The sequence below is a fragment of the Carettochelys insculpta genome, chromosome 2 (genome assembly GCF_033958435.1).
Source record: "Carettochelys insculpta isolate YL-2023 chromosome 2, ASM3395843v1, whole genome shotgun sequence".
Taxonomy (NCBI): domain Eukaryota; kingdom Metazoa; phylum Chordata; order Testudines; family Carettochelyidae; genus Carettochelys; species Carettochelys insculpta.
In genome coordinates, this window is record NC_134138.1 from 192333535 (window position 1) to 192357221 (window position 23687).

Genomic DNA, 23687 nt, shown 5'->3' on the forward strand with positions numbered 1-23687 from the left:
GGCATCCCAGCCATACCTGCCGGTCCTGCCACCCCCAGCCAGCCGCGCTGGGGACCGCAGACAAAGGGGGGGAGGGGTCTCACCACTGTACACCCAACCCAGATTGATGGGCCAACAGCCGGGCCATCCACTGGTCCCCCATTTGTACATAGTTGTCCCCCTTGTATATAGTTGTTCCCCTTGTATATAGCTGTCCTCCTGTGTATATTGGTTCCAGTTTTTGTTCTGCACGTAAGACGGTTTGCCGGTTTTCAATATCCACAGTTTTGTTTTCCAAAGAACCTGAGACATGTTCTTGTTGCGGGGTTAGTGTGCGGGCAGAGTAGGCGGTGTGGGGGTGGTGTGTGAGGGGCCCTTTGAGGAAGGCCAGGGAGGGACTCAGGGGTCTCCCTGATCAAAATTGGCCTGCAGGGCCTCACAGACATGTACCCCCTCGTGGCGGGCCTGACGACTGGGTGCAGCAGCCGGCTGGGGGAAGCCTGTGCTCACACCAACTGCCCACCCCTGGACGAAGGCCTCCCCCTTGCTCTCAAAAATGTTGTGAAGCGTGCAGCACACACCCACAACCTGGGGGATGTTCTGGAGGCTGACGTCCAGGCGGCAAGGAGGCACCACCAGTGGCCCTTCAGGCGGCCGAAGGTCCTCTCCACCACCTGGCGGGCATGGTTCAGTCGGGCGTTGTAGCGCTCCTGGCTGGCAGTGAGGTGGCTAGCATACAGGCACATGAGCCAGGGCTGAAGGGGGTAGGCTGCGTCTGTCACGAGGCAGATGGGCACAGTGGTGTCCCCAGAAGAGATCTCCCTCTGGGGGATGTAGGTCCCTGCCTCCAGCCGGCGGCACAGGCCCGAGTTCCGGAAGATGCGGGCATTGTGTGTACAGCCAGGCCAGCCCACATAGACATCCTGGAAGTGGCCCCAGCTGTTCACCATGGCCTGCAGGACCACGGAGTGATAGCCCCTCCAGTTGACGTATCTTCCCCCACTGTGGTCCAGGGCGCGAATGGGGATGTGGGTCCCGTTCAGGGCCCCAAAGCAGTTCAGGAACCCCATGGCGGCAAATCCGGCAATGGCTGCATCCATGTCCCCGACTCAGACAATCCTCTGGAGCAGCATGGCATTGAGCGCATGGACCACCTGTGGGGAGGGAACACAAGTGTCCATGAGTGTGTGCAGGGTGCCCCAGGCCCCTCCCCCCAGGCTCCCCTCCTGGGCACCTCTCCAGGCACCCCCCCTCACCCAGCCCCTCCCTCCCAGGCCCCACACCCAGCCCCCTCCCTCCCTGCTACACCTCCCTCCCCGGCCCCACAGCCAGCCCCCTCCCCAGCCCCCCCAACCCCCCAGTGGTTGCATGCCCAGGCCTCCTTACCTTCATGATGACGGCCCCGATCATGGCCTCTCCCACTCCAAACTGCTGGCCCATGGAGCAGTAGCTGTCTGGAGTGGCCAGCTTCCAGACAGCTGTTGCGACCCTTCTCTTGACAGGGAGGGCGCGCCGCATCCACGTGTCGTGGTGCCTCAGTGCGAGGGTGAGCCACTGGCAGAGCTCCAGAAAGGTCTGCGGGCTCATGGAGAAGTTCTGCAGCCACATGTCATCATCCCACTCCCCCATGACCAGCTGCTCCCACCACTCGGAGCTGGTGGGGTAGCTCCAGAGTCAGCGGAACACCTGGTGGGGGAGGAACAGGGGAGCCCGGTGGTCAGGGGCATCCCCGTCTGCCCCCCCTGGGAGAAACCCCCCCACCAGGAGCTGCTGGGCGGACTCCCGTGCAGCACTTAGCAGGGCGCTTGCTCCCTGGGTGACAACCTGGAAGGCTTCCAGCTGCTGCTGCTGCTGGGGGTCCATGGCTGCTGTGCGTTGGTCTGCGAGAGTGTGGCTAGCGCTCTGCAGACCTTGTGCTGTGCAGGCCGGGTGTGTCTGGGAGGGGCCCTTTAAAGGAGCGGCTTGCTGCTGCCCCGGAAGAGCCAGTCCAGCCTGTGACCCCGTCTGTAGGCTTTCCTGGCCCCTTATTTTGATGGGGAGCACTTGTATGTGCGGATGCTCCACATTTCCTTCCGGGGTGGCTCCTTTCAACATTCTCCATCACTACTTCGACGTTGAATGTCGACAGCAGCAGCCCTGGCGGATGTGTGGACAATGCGCGTCGAAGTAACCTATTCCGATGTTGCTGCTTCGAAATAGGCTATTTGAATGTAGTGTCCTAGTGTAGACGTAGCCAGAGGGTAAAATTCATCCCTGTGCAAAGAGCCTGTGCAGCGTTTATGTGCCACGGAAGTACCACCTATTTTGAGTACTTAAGAGGGACATAGTCTCCGCGTGGCCCACTTGTGCCAGCACGAATTTCACCCATTGAATAGTTCTTTTAGAAGCAGTCTCATTGACCTTACCAGGACTATTAGCAAACAGCTGCATAATCAAATTCTTGGTATAATAATTTCTGTATTGCCTTTTAGCTCATATCTTCCTCAAGCTATCAAAACCATTGTGAGAATGATCAAAGCCAACAAACAAGAATTAAATGGTCCTTTAAAGGCGGTACTTTCATTTGCACTAGTGCTAAATTGTAAAGGAGAAGGAATAATAAAATTAATGGATTTTTTATGAGTTCTCTTTACTCTTATTGACAAAGTGTGTGTTTTAATAAGGACTTTTTATCCTCCTGCTTGATCCCACACTGAAGTCATGATCCTGTGCTTTGGCCATCGGTCTGTTGCCATGGAAATGATTGTAATATGACAAATAACACAGCATTATGATTTCACTGCAGGATCAAAGAGGAAGAGGAAGGCAGGCTATGAAGGAACAAGTCTTTAATACAAATAACGTAGGTTATTAACAAAGAAAGAAAGAACAATTATGAAAAAATATGTTTAAGGCAAATGAATGTATATCTGACAGAGATTGTTATGAATACTTTCCCTGCAAGGAATCTCTCTCTCTCTCAGATTCATGATCCAAGGATTTCGTATACACCAATATCTACCTCTTCAGTGTGTCCAACCACACCCTATTTAAAGCTTCTTTCTCCCTCCCACTTCCAGGCATAGACTATTGTTACTGAATCTGCCTGTTTCAAGTTCTATTTCTCACTCATACCCCTTAATGAGCTTCTCACACAGGAGTTGTTTAGACTTTAGTCTGTGGCCCCATTTAAACTTGACTTAATGGAGTGCACATTTAGTCACAGTAACTAATACAAAGGTAAATAAAAGCTGATCTAGACATTCCACAAATGTTTGTTCCAGGATATGAACATTAGTGGATTACTGTGGCACAGAGGACAGAGAATACAGGATTAAAGTTATCTCCCTGGAGAGGCATCCAGAGAATTCACATTTGTATTTAATTTTCACCGTTCTCTTTCTGTACTTTCTGATTTCATGCAGGACCCGGACTACAGCACAACTGTGCCCCAAGAAATTTTGTGGGGTAGCATTACCAGCCCGCTCAAACAAAATTTGTAGCCTAGCTTTACAAGTGCCACATAGACATCTGAACCAAAATCCCCATCCTTTTGAGAGACACACTGCAGCTCTCAATACAACTAGTGTCAGCAAATGTTTTTTGAAATATGCATAAGAAAAGTTCTGACCCCCATGAGTTGCTTGTATGCCTCATTGTATGTTCTTGTGAGCTCTGCCACAGGAAATCAGTGGCCTTGAACTAAAGCGTGAAAGAGGGGTTAGCATACAGTTCAGTTTTAGACTTGCAGCTTTAACCAGCATGGCTTTCTCCTGAAGGCTTCCAGATCTAGCAGGTCTCCTTGAGCTATGTTCCACAGGTCTCATTGTAGATGGTGTCCCCCTTGCTACCCTGTCAGGCATCAAGAGGAAAAGAGGGTGCATGATGTTCACAAGACACTAAAATAAGAGTAGGCAGAGTGACTGAGGGGGTTACAAAACAAAAGGAGAAATAGTGGCAATGGATCATTAAAATGTAAATGTTCTTGGTAGATGCTCTACCATCCTTTGAGCTTATAGATTCATGTTTCTGAGAACAAGCTCAAATTAGCTAGAGACATAAAGGGTAACAAGAAGTCATTCTATAAATGTATTAGAAGCAAGAGGAAGACCACGGACAGGGTAGGTCCACTGCTCAATGAGGAGGGAGAAACAATATCGTGAATCTTGGAAATGGCAGAGGTACCTAATGATGTCTTTGTTTCGATCTTCACCAAGAAGGCCGATGCAGAAATGCCTAACATGACGCATGCTAGTGGGAAGGGGTGTAAGTTTAGAAGATAAAATACATAAAGAACAGTTAAAAATTACTTAGAAAAATTAGATGTCTTCAAGTCACCAGGGCCTGATGAAATGCATCCTACAATACTTAGAAGAGCCATTAACTATCATCTTTGAAAAGTCGTGGAACTTGGGAAAGATTCCAGAAGACCAGAAGAGGACAAACATACTGCCCATCTATAAAAAAGGAAAAAAGAACAGCCCAGGAAACTACAGAGAAGTCAATTTAACTGCTGTGCCAGGAAAGATTATGGAGCAAACAATTAAGGAATTCATCTGCAAACATCTGCATGAAAATAAGGTGACAGGTAACAGCCAGCATGGATTTGTAAAAAATAAATCATGCCAGACCAATCTGTTAGCTTTCTTTGACAGGATAACAAGTCTCGTGAATAAGGGAGAAGCAGTGGATGTGGTATAACTAGACTTTAGTAAGGCATTTGACATGGTCTCACATGATCTTCTTATCAATAAACTAAGCAAATGCAACTCAAATGGGGCCACTATAAGATGGGTGCATAACTGGCTGGATAACCGTTCTCAGAGAGTAGTTATTAATGGTTCGCATCCACACTGAAAGGGCATAACAATTTGGGTTCCACAGGGATCTGTTTTGGGACCGATTCTACTCAATATCTTCATCAAAAATTTAGATATTGGCGTAGAGAGTACACTTATTAAGTTTTCAGATAATACAAAGCTGGGAGGGGTTGCAACTGCTTTGAAGGATAGGATCATAATTCAGAATGATCTGGACAAACTGGAGAAATGATCTGAGGTATACCGGCTGAAGTTTAATAAGGACAAATGCAAAGTACTCCACTTAGGAAGGCACAATCAGCTTCATACATATAGAATGGAGGCGACTGTCTAAGAAGGAGTACTGCGGAAAGGGACTTAGGGGTCATAGTGGACAACAAGCTAAATATGAGTCGAGTGTGATGCTGTTGCCAAAAAAACAAACATGATTCTGCGATGTATTAACAGGAGTGTTGTGAGCAAGACACGGCAAGTCATACTTCCTCTCTACTCAGCACTCATTAGGCCTCCATTGGAGTATTGTGTCCAGTACTGGGTACCACATTTCAAGAAAGATGTGGAGAAACTGAAAAATGTCCAGAGAAGAGCAACAAGAATGATTAAAGGTCTACAGAACATGAGCTCTGAGGGATGACTGAAAGAACTGGGCTTGTTTAGCTTAGAAAAGAGAAGATTTAGAGGAGCCATGATAGCGATTTTCAAGTACATCAAACAGGGATACAAGGACGAGGGAGAAAAATTGTTCCCCTTGGCCTCTGAGAACAGAACAAGGAGCAACGGGCTTAAATACAGCAAGGGAGGTTTAGATTAACATTAGGAAAAACTTCTTAACTGTCGGGGTGGTTAAACACCAGAATAAGTTAACTAGGGAGGTTGTGGAATCTCCATCGCTGGAGCTATTTAAGAGCAGGTTAGATAGACACCTACCAAGGATGATCTAGATGGTGTTTGGTCCTGCCAAGAGGCCAGGGAACTGAACTCGATGACCTCTTGAGGGCCCTTCTGGTTCTAGTGTTCTATGATTCTATGGTTCTGTGATCTAAGCAAGCAAATCTAAAGCACCTGACCAGCTTACCAAAAAAACTACCTATTCTTGTTACAAGTTTATGGGCTTTTTTTTGCCTCCAGATGTGTTTTGACCTGTTGGGAAGCCTCAGAATTCAGCAGATTAATGTATTTTGAATGTCATTCTTTAAAGGGCATCACTGCCAATGGTTCATTCATGCTGCAGAGATTTAATTATCTAAATGAAGTACCCTCTAGGGAAAGTGTATCAGTGTTTTGGTTTCTTTTTTTTTTCCAACTCCACTTCAACTTGTATTTTTCCCCTTCTAATTGAAATTAATTTCCCTGGCTGTTTTATTTTAGAAAACACCTGGATTGCAGTTATTATTTCAAAGAGGTAATTATGAAATTAGAAAGATAACCTGATATTTGTTTCTTTAATTGCAGCAATAAATCGGGACTATAATACAGCAATCTCTTCCAGACATCTTGCTGGATTCTGCTTCAGAAAAACTGTAGAACTAGCTGCTGTTCTGGCACATTTCATTACAAAGAGACCTAGATCAAAAAGTAATGCCCCATGGTAAGCATGATTTGGTAAAATTTCAGCTCTCTGAACATAGACTTGAATCAGACATAAAACGTTGATGGGGGCCTTCCACATCTGAGCCATTTTTGCAATGCCACATCAATGACACAATATGCAGGGTAAGCAGGAGAAAAGCTTTTGAAGTTTAATATGGTAGATCAGTGGGACCTGGCAGAAGATTACTGGACATCTCTGACAATGACAGAGTAAGCCAGACAGAGCAAGAGATGTCCCAGGTGAGGCTGAAGCACAGCAGCAGAGCTGAGTGGGGATATCCAGGCACTGCCCACCAAAGCTGTGCTCTGCCCTTGCCAGAAGTGTTAGCCTCTGATTCTGCATCAGCTGTAAAATTGACTCCTAAATTATAATTCATCCAAAAAAATAAAAAAAACTAGCTGCAGCTAGGGCTGCTGCACAAAGATCGAGAGATCAAGAAAGGGAAAAAAAATAAGATTTTTTAAAACTCTTCAGAACAGGTCATGTCTTTGTTCTCTACAGCCCATAATCATCAGGGGCTGGAGCCTCCCCATTCTGCCACAATACAAATAATGAATAGCAACTCCATACCTAGAATAAGTACAAAATGGGCTTAATCACCAACTATTCCAGAAGCACTCCGTCATTGTAACTAATTGTAGGCCTTAGCGCAAGCTCAAATGACTTGCATGTGCAGCTTGAGGCTCTTTAGAAAGGCACTTGCTCTTCCTCCTCCCTAGAGATTGATACCAAGGGACAAGGACAGACGTGTTACCTGCTTACCCTGTTGCTGGCATGACTTCATCACTTTCAGGTATCAGTCTAAGTCCCTGTACAAGCATGACTACTGTGCTTCCAACTGTGTAAAGGAAATCTGCATCAAAATGCACGGCACATGGGTCGTTATGGGCCAGAGCCAACATTTTTCTTAGCGAATCGGAAACCTGAAGTGTCAATGGAGGCTGGTTAACACTACGATTTTTTTTTTTGGTCCCTCTGCTATAGCTGTAAATAACTTGCATGGGGCTTATAGCAGGGAATCACCAAGAATCCATCACATCAGCAATAAAAGCAAAGAGCTGTGTGTGCGCCTACTTTGGTGGGGAAAGACTTTGTTAAGTAAGTCAAGCAGCCTCTACTACCTTAAAAACTCTATGCTGCCCTAAGTGTAAAAGGCAGAGTGTGGATAAAAATGCTGAGTTATTCTCACGCGATCATTTGTTAAGGCTGGTTTTCTTTTTTTTATTCTAGTTTGATTTATCAGCCAAGTTTCTCATTAATGTCGGCAACAGGCTCAGCAGGTAACACGTGTGTCCTTGTCTCTTGGTTTCAATCTCCAGGGAAGAGGAAGACAAAGTGCCTTTCTAAAGATCCTCACACTGCACACATTCCATTTCTCTTAGGGGCAGGCCCCAGAAGATGAAGAATTTATGTGTCCCCACTGCACAAGGCAAGGTAGTGATTAGGGGCTATGCAAGTGAATTCATATTCTCTTCCACTCCTTTGTGATACTGAGTTCAGATTTAGGGGATTGTCTCCCAGGGCAAGCAATGGGAGAGGTAGGGAAATATCTGAATCATGGGTACAAGTCACCACTCCATTACACCATTGGGGAGCAACCAGCAGCCCATTGGAGCTCTGTGTGCGGCCCACAAGACACTGTTGCCCATGCTCAGGGTTGCTAGATTCTGCTGTTTTTCGCCTGCATAGGTTTTTTCCTCTCACGGTAATACTAAAGTGACACATGTAAAGCCAGGGCACGTGAAGTGAGGTGCATGGTGATTGCAGACGACAAGAAGACCAAGACTTTAACAGGGTTCAGAAAAGAGCTAGGTAAATTCATGGAGGTGAGGTCCATCAACGGCTATTAGCCAAGATGGGCAGAGATGATGTCCCTGCCCTCTGTTTGTCAGAGGCTGGAAATGGATGACAGGAGAGGGATCGCTTTGGTGACTGCCTGTTCTGTTCACTCCCTCTGGGGCATCTGGCATTGGTCTTTGATAGACGACAGGATACTGAGCTAGATGGTCCTTTGGTCTAACCCAGTGTGGCCAATCTTATGTTCTTATCTTATTAACATTGATGGTGAGGGCTGTGGGCTCCATCTGCATACAATCTAAGTGCTGCTACAGATCAATTGTCTGCAAATTCTAGGTACACAAGCACAGTTTGCATAATCACCCTATCCTGCAAAACCATCTTGGTTATGCTAGTCTTGCAGCCCACTGAGATGGAGGAGGGCCACTCATGCAATCCACCCAGTAGCCTAGGTTACCCACCACTGCATAACACCAGTTTTACCTTTCAATCAATACAGTTATACTAGCATAATACTGGCATAAGGGTGATAATATTTAGATTTAGATAGTCTGTAAAAGGTAGTATTTAATTTACAGCTATGAATATGACTTGCCCATTTTTCTTCATATTTAAATCCATCATCTCACAGCCTTGGACTTGAAAGAAGCAGATCAGAAAAGAAAAAATGGAAATGAAGCAGAAGAAGAAAGGATGGGAGCTGTGGTTCTGCATGACACACATGGTCACAAGAGGTAATATGGCAATATGGTGAGTGAAACTGGAGAAAAAATGCTCGTGCTTCAAGACGGTCTTAGTAAAATGAGACCTATAGGATTCAGGGGCCAGTCTGCTAAGAGACAAGTACATGCCCATCAGGCTATAATGCTGGCCTCTGCATATTCAATGAAGAGCTCTTTCCTATAATTCTGCCTGCCTGTTGCATCCATTATTGTTCATGAACCAGGATTCCATGCACACCCCAAACATTCCCTCTCCAGTGGCGTAGGAAAGCGCCACCAAAAATTGTATGGAACTACTGACGAAACCCACTCTATGTTGCCACTTTCCCGCAGCTGCTTTCCAAAGTAGCAGAGATATTGTGGAACATCTGGTACCTAATTTCCTAAATTAAGAAGGAAGAGGATTTGTCACTTTCACACAGGTCTGCCGCAATAACTATAAGGGCAGAGTGCGAAGGACTTTTGTGCATTCCTTCCATTCCTCAAAAAGACTTATTAAATTTAGGCAGAGACCATGATTAAATTTTTATTGTGCATACTCTGGCTGGCACTGAGGGACTGGTAATAAGATAAAGAGGCTCTCAGCTTGAGTTCATGGGCTCAAATGAGGCCAAGGGTGGTAATCGTAAAAGATGAGCATTGATTGAGAGGTTTAGGGGGGGAAATCTCCAGGGGGCAGCAGGTTTCTATAATTTTTGGTGGTGTCCAGAAGAAGTCCAAGTTCCACCTCCCTCATCCACTTTGTAAGCTGATATATATTTTAAAAATCATGTAAAAATGACCTAGAAAAATAATTGTTTAACAATTTCCCTGTATTGCACAATATCACTGTTATAAGAAAAAATATTTAACCAAGAATATACACATCTCACAGAACTGGAAGGGACCTCAAGACGTCATCTAGCCCAGTCCCCTGCATTCACAGCAGGATCTATCACCCTCCCTGACCAATTATTTTTAAATATAACCAGCCCCAGACCCTCGAAAGGCCCCTCAAAGGCTGAACTCACAAGCCTCAGTTTACAAGCCCAGTGTTCTAACCGGCTTGCACAGAATGAATCTTGCCATGTACACCAATATGGAGGTGATGTTTGACAAATCACTACCATATCAATACACAGAACAAAATTAATGGGGTAGGGCCCAGGAGATTGGCATGGGGGAGAGGGCTCAGGGCAGGGCAGAGGGTTGGGCTGTGGGGCAGGGCTGGGGACGAGGATCTCAGAGTGCAGGAGAGGGCTCAGGGCTGGGAAAGAGGTTAGGGTGCAGGGGAGTGAGGGCTGGGCCAGGGATGAGGAGTTTGGGGTACAGGCAGGCTGCCCTGGGGCTGGAGCCAGAGAGGAGTCCCATCAGCTCTCTCCCTCCTGCCCAACAGCACACTCACCCCCCTCACTGTCACTGCACATGCTCCTAGGGCCCCTCCCACACCCCGGAAGGCCCCTCACCTTCCCTGTGCCAAGGGGAGCAGCCACCCTCAGCCTTCTGCCAGAGCCACTCCCTTTATTGTAGCCAGCTGCAGCCACAACCACAGCCAGCAAGGGAGCACAGTGCAGAGCCACAGAGCAGCCACCCCCTGCCCAAGACACAGGCAGGGATTTTCCGGGGGAGGCATGAGGGGGTGGCAGTGGGGCTGGGGGAAAGACTAAGCCCTGAAAATCAGTGCGGCCAAGCCCCCAGACCCTGAATATTGCAGGAGCATGGACATCATGGGCCCATATAACTCACCACCACTGCCACCTGACCCCACCCCCTACTAACCAGCATGAAATGATCGAGTGGTCTCAATCCAGTTCTTAGTCTGAAAGTGTCCTTACCACAGCAGGTGGCCTCAGATGAGAGACCAAGACTTGTACGCTGAGCCCCTCAGCCCCAGCCCTATCCCACGTCCCACCCCTCTAAGGAACCATTTTTTCAACCTGCTTGGTGGTTCCTTGGTGTCAGTGTTGAAGCACATGGGTGGAGAAGTGTGAAAGATGCGCCCAGGCTGAAGTTTTTCACTGTTGATAAATGCAGGATGTCCATTTCCAATGCTGTCCACTTGGCAGCTTTAGCAAACCCTAAAAACAAGCTCTTAAAATAATCCCCATTCCAGACATATTGTCCATAGCGTGGAACCATCAGAACTTTCTATTAATCCTCTCCCTTTCAATATGTGCAGGGAAAAGGCACAGATAAAAGTGATATGTTTCAAGGCAACTTTTCGCCTAATTTCGCTCTTGATTTTGACAGAGCGGACAAAACGTACAGCTGTTTTCATCAAAAACTCAATTCTAGAAAAAAATGAAAATAGCCACACAAAGACGTTCTAGCACGCTGCTTTGCTGGACACAGAATAATTCGGTCTGGAGTCAAAGGGGTTTCTAATTATCACCTTCACATCCTCCATCCAGCCCAATACAGCAGAGATATTGCCTTCCAAATTTATGTTCTCAGGCATTTTAGGTTTTTCTTACTAAAGTGTTCTCTTTCACTTATCATATCAGTACAACTGCAAAATGTTTTCCAAAGCTAGAATCAAGGGATCCAGTTCTCTTCTTACTTACCCAAGTACAAATCAGAGCTAGCTCTAATTACAGGAGGTTTCTGAAACTGTCTGAATCATAACAACAGAGAGGTAGCCATGTTAGTCTGTATTCTAACAAAACAAAACAGCAGAAATGTAGCACTTTCAAGACTAACAAAATGATTTATTCAGTGACGAGCTTTCATGGGACAGCCCAGCTTTATCCAATCAAGTTCAACTAATTCACAACTTTTGGGCAGTCTTTTTGAACAAATAATAATTTAGTGGTGTTTTTTTGTTTTGGGGGTTGAGGAGGATTTTTAAGATGTAGACATTTCCAAAGGGCATTTTAGAAGATCCAGTACTTTTTTGACCAGAGGGAGTATTATTTTCATGAAGTGGAGCTGTTTACGTACAGAGGATAGATCAGCCAGTCTGAAAGGCTGCGTCTAGATTGCCAAGAACTGTTGGCAAAGGATACGCAAATTGTGCAACTTATTTATGTATCTTTTGCTGACAGTTCTGTTGGGAGAGGCTTTTCCAACATTTGGGCCTGTCCACACTAGGCCAAAACCCACTGTCAAGATGTCCCTTCTTCATCGTGGAACGAGGTGTACAGGGGTGTCAATGGAACGCTCCTGACCAGCAGATCTTCCAAGAGATCTGCAGTCTGGCCGCCCGCTCTGTCGACAAAACTTCTGTCAACGGAAGCCTGCAGTCTAGACAGAGCCTTTAAAGTTCCCTGGTGTGACTGAAGTGTGCTGAAGTACTCAAACGGTGCATGTTGTTGCAAAGGTGCTGGAACAATGTGTAGAGACCCATTGAACCAAATGCAAAACCTGTATCTAATGGAAACCACTGCAAGCCATGGAATGAGGGCAGGGCTGGATCAACCCTTATGGAGGCCTGGGGTATTAGATTTTTTGGACCCCATTCTGCTCAGTAAGGGGCTTCCAGTCTGGGCAGAACGTTGGGGTGCAGGAGGAAGCAGGAGTTCCAGCTGGGGGTGCAGGTTCTGGGGAGGAGCCAGGAAAGAGTGATTGGGGGTGCAGAAGGGGTCTTCAGGCTGAGGCCTGGGGGGTTAGAGTGGGGGAGCGGCCTCAGTGCAGAAGATGGGGGTGGGGGTGCAGGGTCTAGGCAGGAGTTGGGAGAGAGCTGGGGGTTGATGTGCGGAGTGCCTACCTGAGGCAGCTCCCCTTTGGTGGTGCAGGCCTCAGGGAGAGAAAGGGGCAGATGGCTCTTCACACTGCCCTGAGTTCATGATTCTTGGCCAATGGGAGCTCTGGAGGCAGAGCCGAAGGCAAAGGAACCAGGCAGGTGAAGATTCAAGTGCTTGCAGCTCCAGCCCAGCAAAGGCAGGGGCAGGAATGACAACACATGAAGCCACATACTTCCCCCATCACCAGGCAGGCCCAGATAACATGGAGGAGCTTCAGTGGCTGCAGCCCAGAGCCCCAGGCTAAAGGTCCCCACAAAAAGATTTGCACTTTTGGTAGCCAGGAGATCTTTATGTGGTCTCCCGGCCCTGAGCTCCAGGCCCTAAAGCCCCCTTCTTAATCGAGTCCTCACTGTAGGGGCACCCTGGCACCCTTAGTTTCAGCACATCTATGTTGCTGTTCCCACAACATATATCTGTAATGTAGATGTTGTATCTAGCTAGAGCAGATAACTACCCAGTTTGTGTTTATAAGTTTGTTCCTAAGTAGCCCTGTAGCCTCTGATCCAGAAACTACAATTCCCAGGATGCCCCAAGAAAAGAGGCAATGCAAGGGAAGAAGGAAAAGAAGAGTGTGAGCTATGTGAAAGATTGATAGAGTAAGCCTGACCTTTTCTGTTATTAAGGTTCCTGAGCCTTCCCCAAAGGGTTCAGATACAAAAGTTATCATAGGAGAAACTGGGGATTTTATTAGTTGCTTAGGGAATAATCAGGACTTCTGGCATCTGTAAGTATGAGATGCAGTTAGAGATTGTGAGCTAAGCATATCTCCTGGGTGTTAGTGCTAAGATCATCAGCAGTGACATTATTGACAACGTTGACATATAAACTGTACTCAAGTGGCTTCAGAATTAGTGAACTGTGGCTCCCGTTTCCTATCCATTTAATCCATAAAAGGCACACAACTGGTATGGATGAGTATTCGGTCCAAATAATTCCCTATGAGCTATGTTTCACTATAGCTTTAACCCAGAGATCCAATGGCTTTCCACAGCTTTCTCTCTCCCATTCCCTACAAGCATCAGAAATAATGGACCAGGTCTTTCATCTCACCCTCTGACAGTCATGTTTTAAGCTGGAGGCAACACTAGTCCCAACAGAGACAGGTGAATCAACATCCTCATCTCTTCAACAGCCACAGTCGCAGGAAAACGTAAGACATGGCCTCCACTCCATGGGTGGAAAGTGACCATGTCAACATATTGCCCTACCACTTCCAGTCCTTAAGGTGCATGGAGATGAAGAATAGCAACACCTTGTTGATAAACTGTACAGTTAATTGCTTTACCACACTTTGATTCATTATTAAATAGGAGCAAATAACCAATATCAATCAGGGTATTTTGCTCTGAACCAATAATAATATACACTGTTACTTACACTGTTAATTTGTTCCAAAGGTCACCATGCAAGTTGAAAACCATGGAAGTCCAGCACTGCTTAAATATGATATATTTTTGACATGTACATTCATTGCAATGGATAGTTAAAACTAAAAAGTAGGGTTTATAAAAACAAAATGTTAAGAAAATGAAAATTTGTTCAGCACAGTACATATATAAAAACATCACTTTAAGAAAATTAATATTTACTATTCAATAATTTGTGGCTCAGATTTCTGCAGATATTGATGGCATTGGATCTTTACTCTCTGTTTTCTTTAAGTACATGTACTTGTCCAGTGATGTTTGTACTGTAGCTTTTGTCTTCTCATCATAAATCACCTTATAGCATACAATAGCGTCACGCACTGCTATAGACACCGTCGTGAACCTTTCAGGTGTTTGGGTCCTGAGTGTCTAAACCAGCCAGTCCTTTCTCGATCATATCAAAGCATTCTGCCATCTGCTTAGCCACAAATCTTTTTGGTGGCTTGGTCTCCTGTTCTTCCTCTGAAACTTCATCTTCGTTTCGGTGGACTTTGAGCTCCATTAAATCTTCATCGCTCAATTCGTTTGCATGATATTGCAACAATTCATTGAAATCATTTTCCTCAAGATTTAATTCTAATTTTCTGCTCATTTCCATGGGATTGTTGTTTACATCTTGCTCTTCAAATCCCCCAAAGTCCTGAACAAACGGGCGGGGGGGGGGGGGTGAACTTTTTCCAAACATCATCCATGTTAGATGTAATTTCATGCCAGGTAGCGTCAATATTCTTAACAGTTTTGTAAATCTCATATTCTTTCCAGAACTGCCTCAATGGTATTCCATTCTCCCCTTTAGTAGCTTTCACTGCCTGTCTCAATGTTCTTCATAGGTAATATTTTTTAAAAGTCCGTATGATGCCTTGATTCATAGGTTGTATGAGAGAAGTAGTGTTTGGAGGCAAGCACATCACCTTGATGTTTTCGTGGTAGTCACACAAAGTTGCTGGTGACCTGGGGCACTATCAACCAACAGCATGATCTTAAATGGTAGGTTATTTTCCTTGCAATATTTTTCAACCTCATGTACAAAATGGTGGAAAAATCAGTCTTGGAAAATTCCTTGTCACCCATGCCTTTGAATTTCCATACAACAGGCAGCAAAGCTTTTGCAATGTTTTTGAGGGCCCTAGAGTTTTCACTATGGTAAACTAACAGGGGTTTTATTTTACAGTCCCCAGCACCATTTCCACCAAGTAGGAGCATCAGCCTGTCCTTTGATACCTTGAATCCTGGCATAGTTTTTTCTTCTTTTGCTATGTACGAACAATATGGCATTTTTTCCCAGCATTATCCAGTTTTGTCGACATTAAAAATCTGTTGTGGTAGGTAATCCTCCTTTTCAATGATTTCTGCCAAAGCCTTAGGGAACTCTGTGGCTGCTACTGTGTTTGCACTGGCAGCCTCGCCAGTCACTTCAATGTTATGCAGTCTAGCAGGAGCCTTAAACCATCCATGACTTGCATTGAATGTAGCAGCAGCAACACTCTCACTATGTTTATCTTTTAGGTCTTTAAAAAGACTTAAGGCTTTTTCTTGTATGAGCATATGGCTTATTGGCATTCATCATTGATGTTGGTCTTCAGTCCAAACACTCAATAATTTTTCCATTTCTTCTACTAATATGCCTCTTTTCTTGGAAATAATTGTGGGCTGCATTGACACAGAACTTTTTATATGCTGCATAAGTCAGTCTTTATTTCTCATAAGAGCTCTCATCATCAACTCATTCATTTCATAAGCACATGCAACATCTACAAACTTTTTACTTTTTTCATACCATTCAGTAATTTCTACTTAATTTTCTATAGTTATAGTTTGCTTCTTCTTACTAAAACTCTGAACATTTTCACCACTCTTACGTTTCCCAGACATGATGAGGCTTTATAGTTTGTTTATGAAGAGTAGTACAGTAACAAGACACAATTTGCACCCACAGGATAACAAATAAAAATGGCGAAAGCAATGCTGTCAGCTGTACGTCAATGTACTAGTAACGCCATCTGTTGAGCGGCAGTTGAACTAACGATTGAGTGCACTAATAAGTTACGCCATCTATTGAGGGATAGTTGAACTAAGGATCCCACTCATGTATCCATGTACCTAAGGATCCGTGTAACTCAGACCCATGGAAGTTGGGGACTTACTATACAGGACAGAGGTTCTACATGGAATAGTCTCCAGGACACTAGTTCATGCAGTGTCATTACGTTATCCTTACACAGAATGTGTGTTCACACATTTCAGCTGGTGTTAGCTATAGGATGATTTTATAAGTTACACATTTCTTTACAAGTCATTAAAATTCAACCCATCACTTTTTCCCAGTTCCTTTACTGGTTGTTCAGTTCCTTTGTCTTGGTTTCCCACATTAGTGTTCCAGATACTAAGCTAGGAAAGTAACACCCCACCTGTTGCTATTGTAAAATTTTCTTATATTTTGAACCTGATAGTTTTCCTGTCTACTTAAGCCAAAGCTTACTCCAGCTGATGAGATCCTTAGCACAACTGAACAAGACTGTAGTAAAGATATAAGACTATCCAGGCTATGTAACTGCTATAATATTTATGCTTAATGCCGAGGGTAATACATATTTTCACTGAGCAATGGAGGAGATCTAATCAGTTTGTAGTGCAGCACTTAACAGTGAAATCTGCTTACGGATGGAGAAAATAATTGAGATAAGTGGGATTTACCTTCACAGTATGTCAAACGAAAGTCCATTGAAATAAACTAAAGTGATTTATGACTTTCATTGCATTTTACAATGAGTCCAATCTAAAGTGAACACTTAACTATGTATTATATAGCATCAAAGAACTTTAACTACCCATTGTATACAGTTTGCAAATCTTTTAGGTCTGATGTAATTTCAATGGACATATCTTTAAGAGTTGAGCCAATACAACATAGCACATCTTGACATTTACATGTAAATGGGAGTACTGTGTCAGGATAAGTTTTGCTAGTGTACTGGTCTTTGTATTTGAAACTATTTTCTGTGCCAGGAACCACCAACAGGAAGATGAGAGCTCAAATTCCTTTTGTTCCCCTCTTCCTTTTGATGGATCTTATCATTATTGCTTATTATATTTAGGACAGAAATTCCTGTCGCTGCATTCAAACGGGAGCCCTTACATTGTCTGATGAACTACCACAAAGAGTGCCAGGTAGCTTCAGTACTGGAGCAGTTGCATTGAAATTGTATCAGGTTCAACAGAGATTCAGAGCCAAGACTATATGAATCTTCAGTTAATTCTCTCACAGACTCACCCCCTATCAATTCTTTTTAAAACTACTTTTGATTTTTAAAGACATTTTTAAAAATCCATTAGACCTTCTCTTAGAAGCTATGTTTGGGACACAAGTAAATAAAGTTCAAGCTATTGTTCCATCCTTAGTTCACAGCACTGTGACTATAATATTGTACAAGTCAGAAAACAGTGCATTATATATCTTTGTAACCCAGGTGACTGGGACCAGGAAGCAAAGCTGTCCATTTACGGGAATGCCTGTGTCACACAATTCTTGCAGAACTGACAGCCTTATCAGGAAATTACTGGAATGTCCTGATTTGTGTCTGGACAATAAGGATGTGCCTACACACCAATGTTAGTTCAAACTATACTATTCCAGAAGAGGCTTTCTGGAATAGCTTATTTTGAAATAACACAGCTACACATAAAATGCATTTTGAAATAGCACTCAGCTATTTTGAAATAGAGCATCTACACACAATAGGCTGTGGCTATACTAGCCCCCCCTCCCCTTTTGGAAGAGGCATGGTAATGAGCCACTTCATCAGATGCTAATGAGGTTCTGCCATGAATAAGCAGTGCCTCATTAGCATAACGGTGGCCACATGCATTTCAAAAGCACCACTTTCAAAATGCACGTTGCCCATGTAGACGGGCCTTTCGAAAGGACAACCTCCCCCCAGGACTTTGAAAGCCCCTTCTTCCCAAAACCAAATGGGAAATTATTTCAAGATGGCACTTGCATTGCATAGGTGCTAGCAAAGTTATTTTGAAACATTGCCTCTTATTTTGAAATAACTTCGCTGTGTAGACCTACCTTAGTGCTAATGTATTAGCATGTTTCTATGACCATTTCTTACATTTTTCAGTGCCCTTCTTTTTTAAAATAATGCTTATAATGAAACTCAAGGGGACAAAGCTTTTGTCCTTTGGTGAAATTAGCATTGCTTTTGTGTAATTCAGTAACCACAGAATTACTAATTCTGCTGATTTTCCGCAATAGCTGCCTCTCCATTTACCACACAGCAGAGGTCTGATACCTTCCTACTGAGACAACTAGCTCCGTCTTCTCCTTTGCATTACTAGTATCCTTCCCAATTATTCTGACTGATGTAGACCTCGATCCATGATAATTATGCATAGCTTCTTTTATAAAGTGTGGTTTCCATGGTAACAGCATTGGGAGAACAGGTGCGTGGAAAGCTGTGATATATTAAATGACAGTTACCCTCTGCCTCTGCTATGCAGATTGCTGTTCTCAGAATTTATTTATAGCAGGTAGTAATTAATCTGTGTGAATTTCATTCCATTGAGGAGGGGAAAAAACCTGCAGAATGATTAACAAGAGGCCTAATTATCCTCATACCTTTGAGTCTGAAAATTTTGTCATCATCAGATAATTCTACCATAGAATTGTTGAATTATCATTTATATGAAGATGTCATTATATGAAACTCAAGGCTAACATCTGTAACAAATACCCTGTATTCTTCTCATTTTGATTCTACTGAATCTTGTACTCATGTCACTGCATTTGAGATATAGCAACAAACTATGTATATTGACTCTCAAAAAAAGATATAAATAACATGGGATTTGCACTGCAACCCATTGTTCACAGCTCTTAATCAGACAAGGATCAGATTTGTGACTCTGGCCTTCACAACCTCAGACAAAGACTCCTAACTTTTAATTCTGGCTCTGATACTCAGCTGCCTCGCTGTCCTTTAGATGGTTATTTAACCTCTCCATCTCAGTTTCTCAGTCTACAAAAAATACAAGAACATTTGTTTGTCCCTCTCTCTGGAGTATTATGAGGATTAATAAATGAAAGTTTGTAAAATACTTTAAAGATTAAAAGCACTCGCGCTATCAGAAGACATTTTTCTCATAGGCGCTGTAACCTAAGTGAATAGTAAATTCTGTGTAGTAGATTCAGAGTATTCATTACCTGACAAAAAACATTTATGTGCCTAATTCAGCCTTAATGGTTTGTAGAGTTGTTTAAACATAATTGATATATGACGATGTGCATCTCGTAGAACTGGAAGGGACCTTGGGAGGTCATTGAGTCCAGTCCCCTGCTCTCTTGGCAGGACTAAGCACCTTCCCTGACAGACTTTTTTTTTTTTTTTGTTAATCTATTTTCCCCAACCACTAAATGGCCTCCTCAAGGATTCAACTCACAACTTTAGCAGGCCACTGCTCAAACCACTGACAGTCCAGTAAAAGAAGAAAGAAAAATAGTGTAATGATCTGGTGGTCAGACTCATGATTCATACTGTGATGCCATACTGATGCCAGGTGGAATGTTAGATATGTCCCGCAGCTTTTATGTTTTTGTCTTCTTTTTGTTGTTTTTTTAAACTAATAAGTTTGAAAATGTTTGGTAAAGAAAGCTTGCGGCGGGGAGGGATAAACCCACAATCAAAAATGAACAAGACCAAAATAGCCTCTCAAAAAATCAATATACATATCTCAGATGAAAGACTATTGTTTGGAGCACAGGGCAGCTGAAGAAAATCTCCTTGGTTGCTTTTACACTTGCCATCTGAAACATTTTTAAATTTAACTATTAAATTTGCAATTATTGCAAATTGCACCTATGTTTGGGGTGGAGGGAGGTCCATAGCTAAGCAAACTTAAACAAGGAAAGAAAGCAACACGATTCAAATACAGCATAAATGCCATTTAGGCAAAAGCCTCAGGGATGTTAGAACACTTCTGATGAATAGGATTACAGATGATAGGGTCAGCCAGTTGGAAGACATGGAGGTATGCCTACACTGCAGCCCTACATTGCCATATGTTAAGTCGACTTACAGCCACCGCAGTAAAGCCCAGGGGAGGGAGTGCTTCAAATGACTAAAGAGGGGCAGTGTGGGGCACACCGAGCCAGGGCGCTCAGCTGTGCACAGCTCCTCTCTCACAGCCCAGCTGCCCCTCTATGCCTGGCTCTTGGGTCCCTGCTCCCCATTGGGAGCAAGGGCGTTCTCACCTTGGCTTCTCTTCCCTGAATGGATAGCAGGGAGTTGCGTGGGATGTGGAGGGAGATGGCTCTAGCTATCCAGCTTTCTTGTCAGTTTCATTCAGGGCATAGTACAAGGCATGGCTGCACATGAACCACCATATGGAGAAGGCTAGCCCCCCCAGCTCCTCCCCTTTTGCCTTCCATATGAACCCCACTAAAGTCCTTCCACTGCAGCCACCGCCCCCCAGTTAGCATTACCAACTCTGGAGCACCAGGAGTGTTAGCATTACCAACCCTGCAGCAGTGGGAGGGCAGGTGGTTCAACCCAAACACGCCCAACCACAGAGCAACAGGAAGGTGGACACCCAGCCACAACCTTCGTACCCCCAGGGCACCATGAGGGCAGGCATCCCAGCCACAGCCTGAGCCATGGCCATTGCACAGCAGGACTGGAGCCATGCAGAGGAGGAAGCATGGGTGGGGGGGACTATAGACAGATCATGTGTGAGACCATGTCAGGCTGTTTGGGGAGGCAAAGCTCCTCCCCTCCAGCCTATGGTACATGCCACCCATGCTATAAGATATATCAGTCTAGGCAAGCTTTTGGCTGAACACTTGGTGGCTTGGAAAAACCCGGTGATTATAGCCACTGAATTAAGTAACAGTGGTCATCTCATCACCTGGCATGGGTAGTATTATTTATTTTGAAAGCATATTTTTAAAAAATGAAAGCTCCAATTGGCATCCAAACTCCTAGGATGACCATTCTTTTATTTTGTCACGTTTGAAACAGCACGTTCTGGACAAAGGAAAAATATGTAAAAATTCACAACAGCAGCATGACAATTATTCATTTGCTAGCCAGACCCAGTTAAATCACTGCATGAAAAATGAAGGATGGATATATGCATACATCAGTGGTATATTGTACTGTGGTACAATTCCTCAAATTACATACTACTTCAGAGATATAAATGTTATACAATCCATCTAGAGCCACCTTTGATTTGCACCTTACTGTAAATCACTGCTTACTCAGACCCAGATGAGATCTCAATTATACTGGTGTAGAGCTGAAGTAAGTTCATTGGGTTAAACTCAGTTATTTCCTATTTATTCCAGTAAATGGACCCTTGGAATATGATATTCAATGAACAAAGTTTGTTAAATTATTCTTAATAGCCCAGATACAATTCTGCACCAAGATCTGCTTGGTACAGGAAATAGGGGTGACACCCATCATGGACACAGTTATGGCTCCTTGATTCCCTGTTCCCCACAGTTGCTTTAATGTATAGCAAAGGCAATACCAAAGGAGGGTATGCTATGCTGGAACTGCTGGAGTACAGTCCAGCCTACCTTCACGCCCTCTTAGCCCTCACACACTCCCTATGCCAGGTCAGATGAGGCATGGTTCAGATATTGGCTACATGTGGTCCGTACCAATAGTCCAGAATCAAGCTAGTTTCCAGCCCATTTGCGCCATTACAAGGGCTGGAACACAGGGACTTTCTTGACCAATATTAGTTTTACACACATTTACATTGGTCCCAAACCTAAATACAAAACACAAACACTCCCAAAAGTCTGGGGGGTTTCAAAATCCAAACCTCAAACCAAATCTGAATTTTGCAAAAAAGTCCCTATCTTCACAATAAACCACACCAAACTCCAGATCCAAATGCCCAGCTCCCTCCTGCATCCTACACTTTGGGGTGTCTGAATTTGCATGTAGGTGCACACTTTGTGCCTGGGGCTCATGTCAAACTCTTTCTCTCTTGGCAGTCACTTAATAACGAGTAGGACTTCTTCATTTCACCTTCTTATTTGTGAGTGCGTTGATGGCTGATCAGCCTGATTTTGGAGCTGCAGGTCTTACCAACACCTGCTCTTTCTGTGATAACTGTTGAAGTGATGCAGGGAAATTTTTGCTGCGCTTTTCTTCTTCTCCGCCTCTCCTCCTCTGCACTGTGGCGGGACCTCTCAAATTGCAGCACTGCATCAAGGATTACTATTCTTCCCAGGGGATGGTCTTGGGCAAACACTCCCAAATCTTGTGGCTGTTCAAAATCCAAACCTCAGAACAAATCCAAATTTTGAAAGAAAAAAAGATCCTTGTCTTCACAATAAACCAAACCAAACCTCCAGATCTAAATGCCCAGTTCCCTTTTGGGATGTTTGAAATGTGAATGTGGATGCAAACTGTTTGTCTGGGGCCTGTGTCAAACACACTTTAATCCACAAACTAGTTCACATAGTTTAAAGCCACAATCCTATCCACCTTCAAATTCCTCCATAAGATCCACTTCTACCTACCAATGGCTAGATAGCGAGTCCAGAGGGAACTTCTGATATTTGTCTTATAATGTATTTGTTGTTTTTAAATCAATTGACTGAAAGCCATCTAATGGTATGCTTAGCTATGTAGATGCATATTCTTATTACTGTTATTTTAGGCTCACTTTCCTTACACATTCACATTTTTGTTACATTCCTCTGTTGAGTCTTGTCTCTAATTAGACTGTAAACTCGCCAGGATAGAGACGATCTCTTATTATGTCTCTGAATACTGCTAACACGATGCAAGTAATAAATAGTAATAATTTACATATCTTATGTCAGGCATTTTAAGATCTTGGTTAACGCCTATTTAAATACAATTTGCACATAAAGTGGGCATTTATAAATCATACATAAATCAGTGGAAATCATTTGTTTAAATAACACTGTAAACTTTATATTTCATGCAGAGAATAAACTCTTTGTTCATGTTATGTCTGCAAGTTGGCCAGGGATCCTATCCAGAAACTTTGTTCCATTAGTATTAGCAATTATGGTTATTTTTCCCCAACAGTGAAAAAAATTCCAGATGTCATCCACCAGTGCTTCTAATTCAAACTTCCTTTGCATTAAGCATACACAAGTCTCTCGGTTTTGAAATTATTTACCAAGATTTCTCCTCTAAATAACATCATCATCCTTCACCACTGAGGATATAATTCCCTACAGCAATTCACATGATGCTTTGAAAGTTCTTGGTGCTTGTGCATGGTTTGTATACATGGGTGCAGAAATTCACAGCAGCTCTCAAGTTTCCAGTGGGAGGGATGAAGGTGGTAGGGAGTCAGCAAAAGTTTCAGTCTTCTCCCCCACATGCTGATTTCAAGCTCTAGCTGCCCCTGGAAGAGGTCTCCCTTAATATGGTCTCCCTTAATTTTTTATTCCAATATTGTTAATGATTGACACCATGGCAGGAAAAATAGAGTGTGAGACGAAAAGTAGAGCTGCTACAGAGAAATTCACTCCTGCAGATCAGTGCTTACCCTAGAAAATTTTCAGCTGGAGCTGGACCGGACCAAACACCTGGAGTTGGATGATTTAGGGAAATTTGGAGTATGGCACCAAACATCATGAGTTGGTCCCA